This window comes from Lissotriton helveticus, chromosome 4_1, assembly GCF_964261635.1.
Source record: "Lissotriton helveticus chromosome 4_1, aLisHel1.1, whole genome shotgun sequence".
Lineage (NCBI taxonomy): Eukaryota > Metazoa > Chordata > Amphibia > Caudata > Salamandridae > Lissotriton > Lissotriton helveticus.
Window position 1 is genome coordinate 275,099,040 of NC_136063.1, and position 20,182 is coordinate 275,119,221.

General features: G+C 44.1%; 1 pseudogene; it reads left to right on the forward strand.

Moving 5' to 3' along the window:
* Nucleotides 1-588: 588 nt before the first annotated feature.
* LOC144829843 (U2 spliceosomal RNA) lies at nt 589-737 on the forward strand (annotated as a pseudogene).
* The last annotated feature ends 19,445 nt before the right edge of the window (nt 738-20,182 follow it).

Genomic DNA, 20,182 nt, shown 5'->3' on the forward strand with positions numbered 1-20,182 from the left:
TGGCACTAGGTCCAGAGCCAGAGTACTGGATACAGAGACCACTGGAGGGCTTCTTCTACTGCAACTTCCTTTTCCCCTATTTTCCAGGTCTAGCAGGGTGGAGAGAGGATGGGCAGAGCCGGACAGGGATTCCACACTGAATCCCTCTTCTTCTATTCCTGGTGGCGTAGTCAGTCTGGGTGAGCCCGAAAATAAAAGGCAGACAAGGTGAAAGGCGGGGCCTTGTATTGGTCACAATGGGAGGCAGGCAGTTAGCGTCACTAGTTAAGGTGTAAACCACTGCAGGGCCATTATAGGCGCATGCTTACCTACGATTGACAGCGGCTTCAGTGTTGCTGGGCCGGCCCCTGCCCCCCGACACAAAGGGAGAGAGGGTGGAGACTGCTGAGGCCAGCCTCGATGTTAACCACACAGGGCTGGATGATTATGTAATCATTTTCAAGCTAGGCAAAAGGTCAAAGGGATGGCTTGTGTACTTGTTGTCAAGTTTGTTACCTACAACATGCGAACAAATACGAACAAGTAGGTCTTTGTGGGAGGTGACGATTGTATATTTCTGAACCAGAACTGAATTCCTGACAAAAGAAGATCTGTTCCAGTTCAATTTAGGATACATCCTCTATCTGGGGCCATATATCGAATTGATTTATGGAACAGGGAGATGGAGTAGGAACTTACTCTGTCCACTCCATGCATCAACCTGGTATTGCAGTACCTTCAGGAATGGTGCACTTCCCCACTCCTTCACAAAAACGAGAAAACAAAAGTGGCAAACTCTCTAAAGTGGCGCTAATGTAATTGGGTGTGAATAAAACAAATCTGGGCACTTTGCGATCACTCTGTCTTGCTTAAAGTTATTTATTTATTTTTCATATTTTGAACCTCTTTTTTTCTTCTCTCCAGCTCGAGGCTGCACCTTGGAACATAAAAATTTCAGCAAAAGACAGCATTACCAGGAAAACTGTTTCATTTAAAAAAATCAATTTCAATGGGGAACGAATGAAGGAAAGTAAAGGAAAGAGAGGGTAAAAGCTGTTTCTTGACGTTACAGTTTTCAGCAGGTGACGAAGAGTGAGACACAGATAGAAAGAGCGGAAATAAGAGGAAGGAAGAGACGGGGTTGCAGCTGCCAGTGCCAGAGCAGGAGAACTGGACACTGCCCTTGTCTTCTCTGGGCAAGAAGAAAAAGACAGAATCATTTTCCTTCTCTGCTTACCGCGCCCGTCCCCGAACGGTCACAAATGGCCAAGCCTTATCTATAGGCCATGGCTATTTTTGCCGCCCTGGGAGCATTTTTAAAATAAAAAAGTTGGGGAACGGATTGTTTTTTTTTTTTTATTCTTTTTATTGAGAGTTCATAGACATAAATATAGGACATATAGGAATCTCATATAAAAGTTCCAGCATATTTGAAGACACAACAATTAGCATAATGTATAAAGTGCAGAAATTGTCAAAAACTATTTAAATACAAATTAAAAAATACTCGACAGTGCAGTCACAGTTCCTAGGATCAAAGGGACAGTCATTTTCGTTAAAGTGCAAAAGTGCTGAATCAAATACATACATTCATAAAAACTCCTAGACCTTCCAGGATTTATGATCAAGATCTAATTTAAGTAAAATACAAAGAGATATTAAAGGACCCAAGATTCAAACCAAATAGTGCAGTCACAATTCCTATGGTCAAAAGAAGATAATTTTCATTAAAGTGCAAAAGTGCTGAATCAAATATATATATTAATAAGAAAAACAAAAGAAAAGGAAAACATTACCTAGACCTTCCAAAGATTATGATCAAGATCTTATTTAAATAAAACGCACAGAGATACCAAAAGACCTAAGATTCAAACGCACTCCAGTACTTCTCATATTTTCTCACTGCTCCTGATCTTAACGCATATTTCTTTTCCATCCCCCGTATTTTAGCCAATTTTACTCTCCATGCATTGAAAGTAGACACTTTGTCTGTTTCCAAAGTTGCAGAATTAACGATCTTGCTATTAAAGCTGCGATGAATAAACTTTCGTCATGCGTAGAGATGGCAAGAGAGCAGCCCAGAATTGCTATAGATTCATTAAGTGAGATTTGGGGGTCCATTGTGCATCTGAGGTATTTCTCAATCTCCTCCACAGATTCTGAATTTTTGGGCATTCCCACATGATATGTGTCCAAGTGTCTTTCTCTGCACAACAAAAGCATTTATCTTCTATTTGCAGATATATATTATGGAGGAATGAGGGTGTTCTGTAAATCAACCATTTCGAATAATATTGCATACGTTTATAATTTGCTCCTCGAAATATAGCAGCATTAAATTTGTTCAATTTATTCCAGGTTGGTTTACTAATCTGTATACCTTCCCTTTTCCTCCACCTGTCCCTATTCTTTTCATATAACGGAAGAGATTTGTTCTTGTCAAAGATTTTATTCCAGATTCTGACCTTCCTTTGTGTGGGGCCCTTAAGGGCTTCACTATTGCTTGATTTATAACACAATTTTTCTATGTCTAGCTCTTTGAATATAGGATTTAATCTAATAATAGACCATTTTAAAATTATGTTAGAATGTTGAAGCCCTATCTCGATCTCTTCCCATGTTTTCCAACAATTCCCCTTAATAAAATCCTGGATCTTATCATACCCGTTTGCTTTCCACAATCTCAATGTATTCCTGTCCATAATACCTATTTCTCCTGTATATATGTTTGCAAGTCTGGTTGAGTTATTAATTCTTAAAATATTCTAATATGCCAGTAACTGGGCTTTTTGTTTAAGCAGCAATTGTAAGGTCTTATAGCGTACTTTCTTAGGGTACTTGGTCACTCTTGAAGGATCAATGATATTATGTTCCCTTAAAATCTTTTTCATAAAAAAATTATCTGCTTCTTATGTGTCTAAGAAAAAAAAACTTAAACTGTGATGTGCAAATGTCGCATAATAGTCATCTCTAATATTCGGAAAAGAGAATCCTCCTTCTACAACCGAGCAATTTAAAGTGCTAAGTGCCAATCTTGGTGTCTTATTCGCCCAAAGGAAAGAAGAAAACATGCAATCTATCTGCTTTAAAAAGGAAGTCTGTATTGCACAAGGAGCTGCACTAAAAATAAAATTAAAAAGTGGAAGAATAGACATTCGAATCAGCGCAACCCGTCCCATTATTGATAGCGGGAGCTGATTCCATCGTGCTAATTGTAAGCTCACCTTTTTCAGTAATGGAATATGATTTAGTGAATAGAGCTCTTCTACTTTTTCTGATACATAAATTCCTAAATATCTCTTATGGCGGGTATTATATGTCTGTCTAAATTCAGATAGCAGAGTGTTTACACTACAATTGCATAATATGATTTCTGTTTTGGTTTTATTTATTTTATACCTGCCTATTCTTTGAAAATCTGCAAACACACTCATAACTTCTGACTGAGTTGTTATCTTCGAGTCCAGGAAGAGAACAATGTCATCGGCGTAGAGTTTTATATTAGTCATTCCTCTAACCGGAGCCGTATGAGCTCTTTTTTCCCTAATCGCAATTGCCAATGGTTCGATAAACAAAGCAAATAAAATCTGAGAGAGGGGCAGCCTTGCCGAGTACCTCTATTTATTTGACATGTCCCTACTTTTACTGAATTGATCAAAATCTGCGCATGGGAGTTTCTATAGAGTTGGTTTGATAAAAATACAAATTCATTCGGAAAGCCAAACCTCTCCAGGATCGCAAAAAGACAGTTTCATGAGACAAGATCAAATGCCTTTTCGGCGTCTAAAAACCAAATCTGTGCCTGCACTTTATTGACACTAAAAAAGTCCAAAGCCTCCAGTAAAAAATGTGTATTGGTATAGAGTTGTCTCCCTGCCACAAAACCGCACTGGTCCGCCCCAATGAGTGATCCTACCATCTTATTTAATCTATTTGCCAGCAGTTTAGTAAACATTTTGTAGTCAGTATTTAACAGGCTATTGGCCTGTAAAAGTTAACATTTTCCCTATCTTTATCTTTTTTCAAAATACTGACTACTACTGCAGTGCGAAAAGATGCTGGCGGGTCCCCCCTCGTAGTAGGTGGTTGGTAAGCGTTAAAAATTCAGGACTAAGTATTGTAGAATATGCTTTAAACAATTCTGCTGAAATACCATCCTCCCCAGTGGCTTTGCAATTAGGCAGGGAGCTGATAACCTCATCTAGCTCTTCTTTCGTAAATTCCGCTTGTAGTAGCTCTTTAAAATTACTTCCTAACTTTGGAATTTGTTATTCCTGTAAAAAGTCATTGATTGTTTCCAATGTGACATGGTGGGTCATCTGATAAATATCTTTATAATGGTTAAAGAACACCTCACCTATAGATGAAGTAGTCTTCATACGGACTTTAGTTACTTTATCACGTATGCAGTCAACTCTGCTACGGACTTGATTTTCTTTCGCTTACCAGGCTAGTACTCTCCCTGTGTACTCACTCTCCTCATCATTTTTCTGCAGGTATAATCTACTTGCCATATCCCCTAGTTCATAATAAAATTCCCTCATTTTTGTTTTAGCATTAAGTACCTCTTGTTTAGTGGCTGGGGACCTATTTCTATAGTACTCTTGATTTGCCTGGGTCAATCTAGTTTGTAATGCCATTCTCTCCTCCCTTTTAGCCTTCTGTTTTGGTATATCTTTGGAGGTAATTAAGCTTCTCAATGTGGCCTTAAAAGCATCCCATACTATATTGATTGGGGCTGAGACTTTATTTATGTTAAAAAAGACCCTTATCCCATTCTCAATTTCTGCACAGCATTGCTGTTCTGTTAAATTTAATTTATTGAAGTACCATCTTCTTGATACCTCTTTGTCTATCTTCCCTATGAATATTTCCATTTTAATGAGTGCATGGTCTGAAAATGCATTTACTAAATGCTCATATTTACTAGTTTCGAGACTAAGTGATGATAAAAAAAAGTCCAGCCTGGATGATGAGTCATATTTTGCCGAGTGATCAGAATATTCGCGTTTAATCGGTTTTTAAAATGGCAGTTATCGACTATATCTAGATATGTCTTACAACCCTGCAGGGCTATAGCAACTTGTGGTTTATTTTGTCTCCGGTCTTTTTTAGAGTAATCAACCGTGGGATTTTGCAAAAAATTAAAATCGCCTCCCCATATTATTTGACCAGGTATACCTGTTAGCGCTTGCTTCAGTTGTAAAATAGGGAGTGGATGATCTAAAACTGGTGCATAGATTGTAGCGAGTATTATATTTGTCTGATTTATTTTCCCATATAGGAATGCCCATCTACCACTCATGTATGAATGTGAGCCTTTAATGTGGAACTGAACATGCTTTCCTATAAAGATGCTCACAACCCTCTGAGCCATCCCTGATACAGAGGAAAAATAATAACCCAGACAGTTTTTAAACATTTTGCTAGAATCCGATAGGGCCCTATGATGTGTCTCTTGTATAAAGATCACATCAGGGTTGTGATCTTTTAGCCAGCTCTCTATAGCTTGCCTTTTAAGGCTGGTGTTTAACCCATTTGCATTCAAAGACAAGAATGTCACCTTATTCCTATTCATAATGTACTAAAAAAGAAACAATCATTGCTTATTTTTATCCACAAGTTACAAGTAACATCCAATAAAGTGCAATTTTGTGCTTCATGTGCAAAGGAGATATTTCTAAAGTGCAATATGTGCAAAACAAGTACTTTTCCCTACCAACATTCCAGGGACATTAAAACCACAATAAATAACTACTACATGCTCTAAAAAACAAGTCATTTTTGATTGTGCAAATGATGCAGATATTAAACCAATACATCTGGTCAAAACACTATAGCCATTGTGCAAAATAGCATTAATGTGCAAATTGTGCAGTTGTCAGGCCAGCCATACAGAAAATATTTGAAGTGCAAATCATGCGAATATTGAACCAGCACATCCGGCCTGAACCTTATCGCATTAGTGTTTTGCACTAATGCGATAAGGTTCAGGCCGGATGTATAGCATTAATGTGCAAATCACGCAGTTTGACATATCAGATATGCAAAAATATTCAAAGTGCAAATTGCGCAACTATTAGAGCAGCATACTAAAAAACAAAAACTGAGCATTAAAGTGCATTAAAGTGCAATGCTCCATGTGCAATATACCATGCATAATTCAAAAAATCACAATGCATTGAAGAAACAACTTTCCTTAGCAGCATTATTCGTTCTTCTGGCAAATATAGAGACTCCTATAAGGCATAATGAAAAAATGTCATCTGTGAACTCTTTTTTTTTCACTGCTTCACCCCCTCCACCTCCACCTCCCCCCCACCCCACCCTCCCTAGAAGGAACGAGAACCCCAATTGTCCCACTGTCGTTCCCTCCTTCTCCTTCTTCTTGTTGGATGCCATCTTGTTGCATCCTTTAGCGTTTCCTGATTCACCGTGTCTCCACCCCTTAGAGTAAACTTTCAAATTTCTGGACTTCTTAAATGATTCTCATTTCCTTATGTTGTATTAAGACCTTCCAAAAGGGTTTGGGCTTCTTGTGTATCTGTGAAGATACAAAACTTTCCTTTGGCAATCACTTTTAATTTGGACTGTTGCACAATCATCGCCTGTGCACCTTTGGCCTTGAAAGAGTCTATCATTTTAATAAAGTCATTCCGTCTGTGGGCTGAGGCAGCTGACATGTCTGTAAACATTTTAAAGTGTTTAACTTCATCAGTATTAAATATTGTCCTTGATATTGCCACCTTTAAGATTTTCTCTTTAATTCTGTAACCTGAGAAGTTCATTAAGATGGTTCGAGGATATTTAAAATTTGCAGGTTTATGTGCAGGTACCCTGTGGGCTCTCGTAATTGTTAGATCACCTTATAACTCAGGTATTACTTTTTTCAACAAGGACTCAGTCCATTTCACCATTTCAGCACACATTTCGGCACCCTCCAATCCCTCCAAAACTCCCACAAGGCGTAGGTTCGATCTCCTATTGTAATTTTCTAAGTCTTGTAGTTTTGACTCCATCTGTTAATGTTTTCTATTCAGCCCTTGGAGATCCTTCTGCATGAAGATGATGGTGTCTTCCAAGGTTGAAACCCGAGCCTCTGCCTCTGCAACCCTTCTTGGTAAATTGCCTAGGCTCATCCCCCATTTCCATCTACTATGTAGCTGAGATATTTCAAAAGCCTGTGATACTTTCAGGTCCCTTAACTCTCGGAGAATAGTTATTAACATTTCTTGTATTGAAATATCCTGGTTGCCTCTTTTCTCTCCAAGATTTTCATCAACCCTGAGGACAGGCATATTCCTTTTCCTGACACTGAATCTGGTTCTGGCTCAGGTAGAGAAGCCAGCTTGTAGAGAAATATCTCCACCCTATCTATCTTTGGCGACATCTGTTGTGACAGCCGAATCTCCTGAGCTTCCTGAGTCTCCTGGGTCTCCGAGTTTAACAACTGCCCAGAGAGAGGTACATTTACCAGGGCAACTGTGCTGTTTTCTGTAGGATCTGCGTGATCTGTAGGCTCTGGCACTCTATCCGCATTTGATTGAGGCTGTAGCTGTGGGTGCGTTGGTTGAGCTGACAGGGCGTGATTGGGGGTGAGTGGCAAATTCTGGCCTTGCTCATCCTGTATGCCTTTCTCTTCCACTTGTCCTTTTGTCTTCTGCTCCTCCCGGCTTGGTTGTGGAGTGCTGGTAAGTTTCCCCGTACCGCCTAGGTTTACTGAAGAGGGGATATTGTTTAGAGTTGACCAGATGTTCTTCCCCTCTACTCAGAGTATCCCCTAGTTCGTCCTCCTCTCTGCCTCCTTCGCCCTCTTCATCCCCCACAGCCAGCATGCTTAGATCTGCCGACAGTTCAGAGAGTGCCTCCGCATCTTCATCTTCTTCTTCCAAAGATTTTGTGGAGGCATTTTGTCTATTCTTCTCTGCTAATGCTAGCGTTCTAGCTTTTAAATCTTTTCTTTGCTGCACGTTTCTTTTCCCCTTTCTCATGCATTTGGATACAAGTACTGGTGCTGTTGGTGACTGACCAGTTTTTAAAAACTCCTTTCCTGCCCCAGCCTTAACCTGCTTATTTCTCACTTTTGCTGACATTCTAGCTTTTTTAAATCTCTGGCGCAGAGAAAGATAATCGGCTCTTTTAGAACCTCAAACTTTTATGTGGTTGCTGTGTATCCCTGCCAATAGATAAGCAGTCCGTTTTTGAACGAGAGGCCAATTTTCAATACAAAGCATATATAATGTGATGCAAGGCTTCGGGGCTCAAGGCTCAAGGCTTGGGGTTCAGAGCTCAGTACATTTTATCAGCCGTGGCTTCGCAACTCACCGCAGCAGCAAAAAATAAAAGTGACTCTCCCTTTCTTTGTCGACGGCGTCTTCAGCCACAGGTTCCCTTTTCCTATCTCGGCGTGTCTTGGCATATGTTATCACCGCATCTCGGCGTCTCCTCTGAAATCCCCAATCCGCCGCACGGGCTCGGCTCTGCCCAGCTGAGATGGTCGGGTGGACGAGGGACAGGAGACCAGAGTAAAACGAGCGCTGCAGTGGGGGGGGCAGTAAACGGGCAGTAAACGATAGCGAAGCGTGGCGGCTGCGATTTTCGGCATCGTGGAAGCAGGGTTCAAGGGCTAATCAGATCCCGAACGGTGCTGGACGCCATCTCCAAACAGCCGAGCAGCCTCTCACATGAGCAGGGCTTGGCAAACCAGGAAACGCTTCAGCGAACGTGCGCGGGGTCACTGAGAGAGCGCCATGTAAAGTGAATTTTGTAGAGGTGCACCATATGTATAAGTAATCAGCACCCGGATATATAGAGGACTTTAATCATGTTTAGATGCGATATATGACAAAGCATTTGAATGAATTGACATCTGAAAATGTGCAGAACTAGCGTTACAAGGTGCAATTCCATGCTTACTGCAAGGTAGAAGTGTTTGAAATGAAATCTTTCACTAATGATAGATGTGTTTAATAGATTAATAATGTGCCTTTGGATGAACTATAGCGAAATGTATAATCATTCTTTATGTACTAGATAATTAGTTTAAGATTAGAGCAAATGCTTTTGTCGTTAAGGTTGGAGGCCTAAGTGAACTAAGAAAGTGCTAATGTAAAGCGTTGGGCCTATAACCAGCAGAGGCCTAGTAAATGGAAATGGAGCAGGCCTGTATGAAAATGTCTTGCATAAACCCATAAACAATAGAAATGCTTATGAAAGATCTTTAAGAATTGTTGCAACATTTGTAGACTGTGAGTTATGTGCGTATTTCTTTGCAGGCGCCTCATCAAGCAGATAGTAGAGTAGAAGGGCCCATTGTGTATAAGTGTTAGGATGCTAGACTCAGACATGGAGGAGTAGACCAGGAATTCACTGAAGTAACTTGAAAGGATGAAGAGCCTGAGACCCAAGGACGTCTGAACGGACAAGAATGGACTTGTGCCATGTGGAAAAATACAGTATTCAACACCTTCGTGAGGGGCGTACCAGGAGGCGTGACATTAACATTGTGGGGTTTGGTATTAGGGACAGTGCCCCGAGGGTGGAGGCAGAGCAGTTGAGCTGAGGAGCTAGAGAGAGCGGTCAGATGGGCAAAGGGCATAGATGCAAGTCAAGAATGATAGTCTAAGAGAATGTGGGCAAACTTCACCTGGAAGTCACCACGGCTGACACCTTTTGGATAGGACGGGCAGTCGTTGAGTAGGGATGTCATCTAGCATAGAGTAGGGACAGACTAACCTGAATTTATGTCTATTATCCTGATGAGTACCAGAACTCAAGTGATAGCAATTTTGTTTAGCCTGATGGTCCTGGAATTGATTCTCGTTCTGTTCATTAGCCGACTGAGACTTTTCCGTAGGATTATGTTTGTATTAGTACCTGTTTATCTGTTGAACCTCTTGCTGAGGTGCCTGTATCTCCAGTTATTTTTGGTTATGTAATAAACCTTCTAAATTCAGTCTTTAGTCAGTGGTTCTTTGGGGAAAGCAATTGGGTATTTTGAATTTGATCTGTTTAGTGTCAACTAGGTTGCCTTATTCACTCCATGACAGGTAAAAAGGTCCAGTCGACCTGTGATGGGATTCTAGAGAATGAGAAGCAGACTCTAGAGGAGGAATCCCGCCGTATCAATTGGTAGCAGTGTAGGATGGTTATCTTCTGAGTGAGGGTAATCTAGAAGTAGGTTGAGATTTCCATGAGGCCCATAGAACACAAGGATGAGTGTCCAGAAAATCGCGGATGGCGGATGGCGTTCCATGGAATCTGACGGAGAGTAACAGTGCGGCAGACAGCAGCAGGTCGGAGGAGAGTGAGTATGAAAAGGGTCATGCGTTGTTAGATTGCGGTGTCATGTTGTATTGTATGTGTATTGTCTTGCGGAGCTGAATGTCTGTAGTGTGAAAGAGGACAGGTTGTGAGCGCGCGCAACCGGTGAAAATCTTAAGCTCAAGGGCAGTTTAAGTGGTTCAGGTGTATCGAACACCCAAAGTAATTGTCGACCATTGAGAAAGGGGGTCATGAGGTACCATTGATCGCCCATAGGACCGGGATAGGGGGAACGTGTGTGTGAGTGTGTGGGTAACGGACGCTGGTCGGAAGTTACCGTGAACTTGTAACCTATCAGAGTGGCGAGTGTCCGGCCGTTTGCGGACAGACACCTGCCAGTTGGTGACAATTACAGTTAGACTGTGGCCGTACAGTCAGGGAAGTGGTTGCTTGGTCGGAAGCAATCATTTTCAGTGTATGATTGGGACGCATGCGAGACCGCGAGAAGAACGGAGGAAGGAGGGGAACCGCTGCGAAACGGAGGCGAGTGACGTCAGAAGAAGCCGCGCTGGGATAGGGCGGTTAGTGTGAAGCCGCGCTGTGATAGGGCGGTTGGCGTGAAGCCGCGCTGGGATTGGTGGATTATCATCAGGAAGTACAGCGAGTGTTGTAAACAAGGAAACGTGTTGTTTTCATTATGAAATGTTTTAAGGTATTGCGAAAATGGTTCAAAAGAGAAAACAGGATAGAACCTCGGGGTGGGGAGGAGGCTCCACCCGAGGATACTCCAGCTTACTACATGGCAACGAATGTTGGGTTGCATACCATATTGTGGCTCGATAATTGGTGTGAGATGACAGATGGAAATGAGGAATTGACTTTTCCTAAATATGGAACGTTTAGACTAGAAGTGTTATACCAGTTGAAAGCGATTATGGCTGCATTGCGACCTTTGCCCAGACCAACACAGTTCGAAGCACTAAACGCATGGATAAGGGCAGCCCACGACAGGAACAGAGATAGGAGACAAGAAAGAGTGAAACGCTCGGTAAGGGCGGTTCAAGATGCAAGATGGGATGCCATGGAAAAGAGATGGAGGGTGCAGACCATTGCAGTAGACAAGTTGTATCCATTGCTGGAAAGTGCAGGCGATGGGCAGAAAAAGAGTACAGAGGATGAGGAAAGCGAGACAGACGACAGCCTGATAGAGAGACTGTTGTCGGAAAGGCCACCCCCATACAATCCAGAATTGCAGGGAACGCAAGCACCGACAAAGCACTGGGAAGCCCCAGTAGGGGAAGGCGGGGTCCAATGGGGAACGGATGGGAAACCCCAGGGGACAAGTTTACCCCAGAAAAGGGAGAAAGGGCACCCCCACCCTCCCCAGTGTCGAGAGTAGTGGGACGGTTTACAGTACAGAAAATTAGGGTAGAAGAGGGTGTCCATTCTCAGAAATTGCCAGATGCCCTGACGGTACCTGTTACCATAGGTCCTATAGTATCAGTGTACAATCCAGAACAGACCCAAGGTGAGAGTCTACTAAAGATGGGGAGCGAGAGGAGTGCTAGTGAAGGTAGAACTGATACGGCAGATGGGTGGAAGACATTACCCAGACCGGTAGAACGAAGCACCCCTTTGGTGGCATCGGCAGACTCCTCAGAGGAGAAAAGAGGTTGGAGGGATTCGATGGATTTGAGAGGACCAAGGCCGAGGTCGATGAGGGAGTTAAGGCCAGATTTGAGAACTTGGGAAACAATTGTGGACACCCAGAGCGACAGAGCAAGGAATGTGTTTGGGACAGAGAACGAAGAGAATAGGATGGGTTCTCACTGTGCAGCTAGCGAAAGCAGGCAGGAGTGGGAAAACGGAGGTGTGGGGAGCAGGGGGACGTCTCATTATTCCTCCGGAGATAGGCGGCAGGAGTGGGACTGTAAGAGTTGCGAAGGTAGAAGGGTTCCTCCTAATACACCGGAAGAGAACAGGAGAGGGAGTCAGGAAGGTGGCGGAAGGGACTCTAAGGAAACCTCTAGCCAAGGCACATTGAGAGCGGCAATAAAGGCAAGGAGGTTAGATGTGCTGAGATTAAAATCAGAAGTAGAGGAAATAGTGGAAGGTACACTGCCAATAGAAAGGGTTGAACTTTACGAACCAGATGAGTTGTTGTTTGTGGCGAAGGATGTTACTCGAAAGGCTAGGACAGCTCATGAAAAACTTTCTGAATTGGCAAACAAGTATGTGGTAGACTTGACAAAAACGAAAGCCCTACAGGGAGGCCACAGGTTACAGTATTCAGATCAAGACTTAGAAGAAAAGAGGGTGATCGGATTAAAAACCCATGTTAGGGAACTGATAATGGGAATCCGGACATGGTCCCAGTTGGAGAAATGGGAGGAAAGGTGGTCAAAGAAAAAGACAGTCAGACGGAGTGTTATAGAGACATCCCCGGGAGGAGGGTTGATGCACGCGGAAGCATACCCCTTGCGGGAGGTGGCTCATGGGGGATATGTACATGTACCCTGGAGCAGGCGAGACCTGGCTGCTTTTACGAACACATTTCCAAAGTTGAGAGAGAGTCCAGTGGAATGGTACAAGCAGGTAGAGAGGTTTGTTAAAATTTCTAAGGTGCTGTGGATTGATTTGAACACACTGTTTGATATTGTGGTTCCAAGTGATTTATGGATAGCATGCAAAGTCAGTGTCGAATGGCCCACTGCGGAGCCAGAGAGAGATAGTGCCACAAATGGACCGTCACCTAGGGTGATGGCAAAGTACGAGCAGGCGATCACGTGGCTAAAAACTAAAGTACCACCACAAGACATTGATTGGGTAAAAATAGACCGTACAAGACAGGAACCTAAAGAGACAGTGCATGAATTTTATGAGAGGCTATTGCTGATTTTCAAGCAGTACAGCGGATTAGATGTGATGGATCCGAAGGATATGGGACAGTTCGTATCCAAGTTTGTGCTGGGATTGAGGCCTGATATCTGCTTTATGATACAGCAGCATTTGATTTGTTGGCAAAACAAACCTCTAGATGAGATTTTGAGATATGCAAGGTACTGCAGTGATGAAATAGACTCAAAGACAAAGAAGCTTAAGGATAAACTAATGTTAGTCCAGATGCAAGCAGGAGGACAGGGTCAGTCAGGAAATGGCACTATGGGAAGGAGATCAGGGGGGCAGAAGAAAGACGGGGAGGAAGGTCCGAGACCTAGGATAGACATAGAGGCCCTGAAGAAGACGACCAGGTGTCATCAATGTCACGAGGTTGGGCATTGGAGACGCGAGTGCCCCCATAACCCAGAAAATCAGGTACAGGAGCAGGAGGAGGAGGAAGTCCAAGCCCCTCCGGCACGAAAGGTGACAGTGCCTAAGCCTCAGATGACGAAAGGGGGGTCTTCAGCCCCTAGAGCTCAGGTTCCCCAGCCACCAAAGATTTCAGCAGGGAACAAGGTATACCACCAGATGCCTTTCATAGTTGAAGGGGATGAGTGCTATTACTTTGACCCAGTGACAGGTCGGTACCAGGATGGGGAGGAGGGTTGTACCCTTGGAGCAGTACTGGAGGTAGATCAGAGAGGACCATTTGTAGAGGCAGATGTAGATGGACATCCCACCACCTTCTTGGTTGACACGGGCGCTTCTCGCTCCACTGTGCGGTCTGCAGTAGTTCCCAACTTACCCCTCTCAGGACAGACCATACAAGTGGTAGGAGTAGCAAACAGAAGAATGACAAACCCCCTGACTGAGCCGGTCCCTGTGAAGATTGGAAGTTTTAGAGATCGACACCAGTTCGTGGTGTGTGATTCAAGCCCTGTGTGTCTGTTAGGAAGAGATCTTTTGTGTAAACTTAATTGCACCATCTATTGTACCCCAAAGGGAGTAGAATTACAGACTAATGACGACGATGCTGATTTTAAGGTTGCAAATACGCAGGTGTGTATTGAATTGTACCCTGCCATAACTGTGGATGAACTCCCATGGGATTTGAGGGATTCAGTCTCGCCGGAGGTGTGGGACTTTACAGGAGAAGAGATTGGACTGATAAAAGGGGTAGAGCCTGTCCGAATCCAAGTGAGACCAAATGCTGAATTCCCGAGAACACCACAGTACAAATTGACCCCAGATACACTTGCAGGTATAAAACCCCTGATTGAGTCCATGATTAGACAAGGGATCCTGAAGGAGGTTATGGGCAGTCCCTGTAACTCTCCGATAATGGGTCTGCAGAAGCCAAGTGGCAAATTCAGGATAGTGCAGGATTTGCGAAAGATTAACAACATTGTCGTCCCATGCTGTCCAGTGGTACCGAATCCATCAGTGATACTGTTTCAGATACCGTTCCAAGCTGAATGGTTTTCTGTGATTGATTTGTGCCAAGCCTTCTTTTCCATCCCATTGCATGAAGAAAGCCAATTTCTTTTTGCGTTCAAAATAGAGAGTCGCGTATTAACAAGGTGTCGAATTCCTCAAGGGTATACAGAGAGTCCATCGATCTTTAATCAATTGCTGAAAAGGAATTTGGAGAGTCTGGTACTGCCACAGAACTCAGTTCTCGTACAGTAAATAGACGACCTCCTTGTTGCGTCAGACACCGAAGATGCATGTAGGATTGATACCATTGCCTTGCTGAACCACCTGGGAAGGAACAGACACAAGGTGTCCCCCAACAAGTTGCAGTACTGCCTACAAGAAGTGCTGTATCTGGGTCACAGAATAGAGCAGGGAAAGAGGAAGGTGTCGCCTGACAGGATCGAAACAATCATGAGAATGAACGTGCCCTCGACCCAACGAGAGGTTAGAATGTTCTTGGGCATGGTTAGCTACTGCAGACAATGGATTGTTAACTTTTCCCTGAAGGCGAAACCCTTGCAGAAACTGACGCACAAGGACGTGAGTGATCCGGTACCATGGGACTCAGACTGTATGATGGCTTTTCTTGAATTGAGAGAGGACTTGTGTCGGGCTCCGGCTCTGGGAATGCCTGATTACAATAAATCATTTGCATTATTCTGCTGTGAAAGAGAGGGATGTGCATTGGCAGCTTTAGTGCAAGATCATGGAGGAGTCCGTAGACCAGTTGCATACTTTTCGGCTACCCTAGATCCAGTAGCCGCAGCGTTGCCCGGATGTCTCAAATCCGTTGCTGCAACAGGTGTCAGCATTGAAAGGTGCGAAAGTATAGTGATGGGATATCCACTGACAGTGCATGTACCGCATTCTGTGGAATTGCTGATGACCAGGACCAGGACGCAGCACCTGACCAACAATAGGCTCACACGCTACGAGCAGGTTATACTTGCAGCGGAGAATGTGACTCTTAGAAGGTGCTCTGTCTTGAATCCTGCTACCTTGTTGCCATTACCCAATGATATAGATGAATGATTGTCTTGATGTAACTGAACTGTGTACCAAACCTAGACCGGATATTGTTGATGTGCCGTTGACGGACCCTGATGAAATTTACTTTGTCGACGGCTCATGCATAAGAGACAATACTGGTCAGCTGAGAGCAGCGTTTGCTGTTTGTACTATTTCTGGAGTAATTGAAGCAGCCTGTTTGGAAGGAGTACACTCCGCGCAGGTGGCTGAGATAGTTGCATTGACGCGTGCCTGTTTGGCAGCCAATGGAATTCGGATCACCATCTTCACCGACAGCCAATATGGGTTTGGGGTGGTTCATGACTTCGGTCAGTTGTGGTCCCAGAGGGGTTACATGACATCATCGGGCTCCCCAATCAGAAATGGCGAGTTCATCAGGTTATTGCTGGAGGCTTTGCAGGGTCCTGCAGCAATAGCAGTGGTGAAATGTACAGCTCATACAAGAGGAAGTGACTTTGTGACAATGGGAAATAAATATGCTGATGAAGTTGCACGCTATTGTGCGGAGCAAGGTTATTCTTTTACCGAACAAAGCATTGAAGGACCAAGGGAAAGGACTGAACTAAGCATGATGCTTGAGATGGCAGACACTTGGGAAGAGTTGAGAGACATGCAAGGGCAAGCGTCAGAATATGAGAAAAGGGTGTGGACATTGGCTGGTTGTGCCAAGGGAGACTTGGACATGTGGGTTTCTGCAGATGGAAGGGCTGTGTTGCCGAATGAGTTGGTGAGTGCAATGGCACGACAGATACATGGTCCTGTGCATCTGGGAAGGGATGCGATGTGTCGTGTGTTCAGGCAGACGTGGTATAATCCCAAATTTAGACAGGCTGCAGAGGTAGTATGTCAGAGATGTGTGACGTGTCAGCAGATAAATGTGGGGAAAAGAACACCAGTTACACTAAGTCACATTGGTAGGTCCGGCGGACCTTTCTACAGGATGCAAATAGACTTCATTGAAATGCCGAGGTGCAATAGCCTTAGGTATGTCCTGGTGATTGTGTGTGTATTCTCTAGATGGGTTGAGGCATATCCCACTCGTAGGTGCGATACACTCACGGTAGCCAAACTATTGCTGAGGGAATTGGTGCCACGATTCGGGGTCCCGACCTCTCTGGAATCGGACCGAGGAAAACATTTTAATAATGAAGTTGTGAAGATGCTTTGCACTGCCCTGAACATTGATCAAAGACTGCATTGTAGCTACCGTCCAGAGGCGTCTGGCATTGTAGAGCAGATAAATGGGACCTTGAAAGCCCGAATGGCAAAGGTGTGCTCATCTACATCCCTGAAGTGGCCCGATGCACTGCCGTTGGTATTAATGAGTATGCGTAGTACCCCGGATAGGAGGACAGGGCTCTCTCCTCACGAAATATTGATGGGGAGGTCTATGAGATTGCCATCGATTCCTACGACTGCTTTGCTGAATATCACAGATGATGTCATTCTTAACTATTGCAGAGGACTTTCTGATGTCATGCGTTCTGTGTCCCTTCAGGTGCAGGCTGCTGAAATTCCGGCTTCTCGCGACCTTTGTCACGACCTGTGTCCAGGAGACTGGGTCTTCGTGCGAAAACACGTCAGGAAAAACTGCCTGGATGTGCGTTGGAGAGGTCCGTTCCAGGTTATCCTAATAACCACGACATCTGTGAAAGTTGGTGGACTGCCAAATTGGGTCCATGCTTCTCACACCCGATGAGCTCCAGCACCCAAGGAGGGAACAACTCCCCTCATAGACGAAAACAATAACGAAGAAGAAGATCCGGGTGAGGGGACAAGTCAAGCTGTGGAGGTGCCTGTGGAAGTTGGGGATTCCCCGAGTCAGGCTGTATATGATCACGACGACAGTGACACCGAATCTGCCCAAGAAGAGGGAAGTGGCGGAGAAGGTGATCTGAGTGCAGAGGAGCCTGCGAGTGGGGACGAACAGGGTGTGCAAACAAGAAGCAGACGAGCAAGAAGCGCAGAAGCTCATTGGCCTGAGAGACAGAGGCGAAGAAATGTGAGACTGGCTTCTGAAAGAGAATTTGCCCCTGTGTCTGAAGAATCTGATCTGGAAGAGGAAGAAGGAGAAGCTGAGCAAAGGGGTCCGAGAAGGTCAAGGAGAGTGCGAGCACCTTGCGGAAGATACGCTACTCCAGAGTGGACTTACACTTTTGCAAATGCTAGGGCTACCAATGCCAGGAGTACTGAGGTCCGGGAGGGTGAGGACAGTGACGGTGATCAGCACGATTCCCAATGTTAAGCTGGAAGTGATGTTGTTGGTACCTGGACTTGAAATTGAAGGTATACTGACACTCACTATTCCTAATCCCCCTCTCCTAAGCAAGATACGTGATTTACTCCTGGATAGATTGATTTTCCCTACCTTTGTTCCAGACATGCCAGTCTATGATGAAGTTGTGCTCCGCATGGAACTTTTAGATTATGTGCTGCAGGCAATCGGATCAAGTATAATCATCGAGTATTGAGAACTTTGAACTTTGAATTTGGGTTTGGATCTTTGCTTGAACTTTGAATTGCTTGAAAGACTTTTGAAAAGACTTTGTCAGTAGCTGTTAACTTAACCTAGAGCCAAGTGGAAGAAGAACAAATTTAGGGACTTTCCACAGAGGACGGAGAAGGGTTAAGGCTGTCTGTTGATTGAAGCAAAAGAAGAACTGAAACAGAATTTTCAAGCTGCCAGATGTGGTTCCGGAGACTCGAATAACAGAGAAAGAGACTTTGGGTGTTTTCCAAGAACGAACTGCTTTGTGTTAAGACCATGGCGCCTGGGAATCCGAATCGTAGAGCCAAGTGCATAGTAGGCACTCTTTTAGCTGTAGTGATTCTCCTTATAGTTATAGTAGTTTCCGTTTCCTATTTTGCACCACACAAACAAGTAGAGAAGGCTGGGGGGACACCGACACCTATTACCCCCAGCCAGAAGGAAGATAGAGAAAGAAGAGAGAAGGACTTGCTGGCTGCAGAGAGTCGTAGGTTACATACAGATCTGTCTAAGGGAAATTTTGGACAGAACGCATATGCAAAGCTGCTGTATGAATACATTGATGCGATGGATGCGAAGGACTGTTACGTGTGCATGCAATTGCCAGCTTCAGTAGATGAGGGTATCAGATACCATCACCTTCCATTGACATATGGGATATCCTGTAGTTTGGTGATTAGTATCCTATATGGGCGAAATCACTTTGAATACTTCTTTTCGAATTATGATGCTGTGTTACCAGAAGTTTCGAATTACAAGCATTTGAACAAGTGGGACTATTATAAGTCAGAGGACAGACTTGGATATTTTTTCATTCCCACTCAAGAGCTAGACACCCCATATGCACACCGACACAACTTGACCTGTTCACTATCCGAGAAAGAGAAAAAGTTCATTGAACAGGTGGAAGATAGGTACACAAAGCAAAAGAAGTTGCGAGATTCAGGTCAAGGCAAGGTAGATTGGACCGAAGAAGAGAAACAGCATAAGTCGAGAGGGAGTTATGGTCCAATAGCTCTAGATGTAGTACAGAAAGGGAAGTTATGTCTACATCGGCCACAGACGTATTATGAAAATGTGTATGTGGGTCAGACTACGTGTGACCACACCTTCACATTAGAGTATTATACAAAAGACTTCCTGAAGAGCGTGGTTCAGGTGATTCCTACTGTGTATTTTGTCTGCGGACGGAATGCGTATGTGAGATTGCCAGAGAAGTGGTATGGAACGTGTTACCTGGCAATTATCTTTCCCAAAATTTACCACACTGAGGATTTTGCTCTCTTAGAGGGAGGGTCTCAGAGGAGGGTGAAGCGGGGGGAGAGTGCCTGAGCAATAATTGGAGACGTGTTTGGGGCAGCGATACCCATCCTAGGAGTCATTTTAAATGACATTAAGATAAGGCGGTTAGCAACTGTAGTGGATGAACTGTCAATGAGTACAGCCAAGTCATTGGTGCTGGTTGAGGGTGAGATGTTGTCGATAAGGACAATGGTTTTACAGAACCGTCTTGCTCTAGACGTCATCCTAGCAAAAGAGGGCGGAGTCTGTAAACGTTTGAAGGTTCAGGAATGTTGCACTTATATCCCAGACAACTCTAAGGAACTGGAGACATATATATCCAACATTACTGCAATCCATTATGAGATTGAGGATTTGACCCAAGAGAATACATGGGAGACCGTTGGCAAGGGATTTGGAAAGGTTGGAAACTGGTTTGCTAACCTAGGAAAGGGTTTCCTGGGATTTGTACTGAAACCCCTCATTATAGCAGTGGCATGTGTGATTGCTTTATGGGGACTAGTGAGGTTGTACAAATGGTACAAATCAAACAGATTGGCGAGATCAATGAGAGCGCAAGAGATGCGAATGGAAAGGATGCAAGACAGTCAATACCGCAGTTTGAGAGCATTGGAGATGCTCAAGCGAGGGAACATGGCCACAAGCTCCGTTTAGTTCAGTTCTTACCCTGAGTATGATGTGAGGGTGGTGATGACACAGGTCATCAAAGGGGGGAACTGAGAGAGCGCCATGTAAAGTCAATTTTGTAGAGGTGCACCATATGTA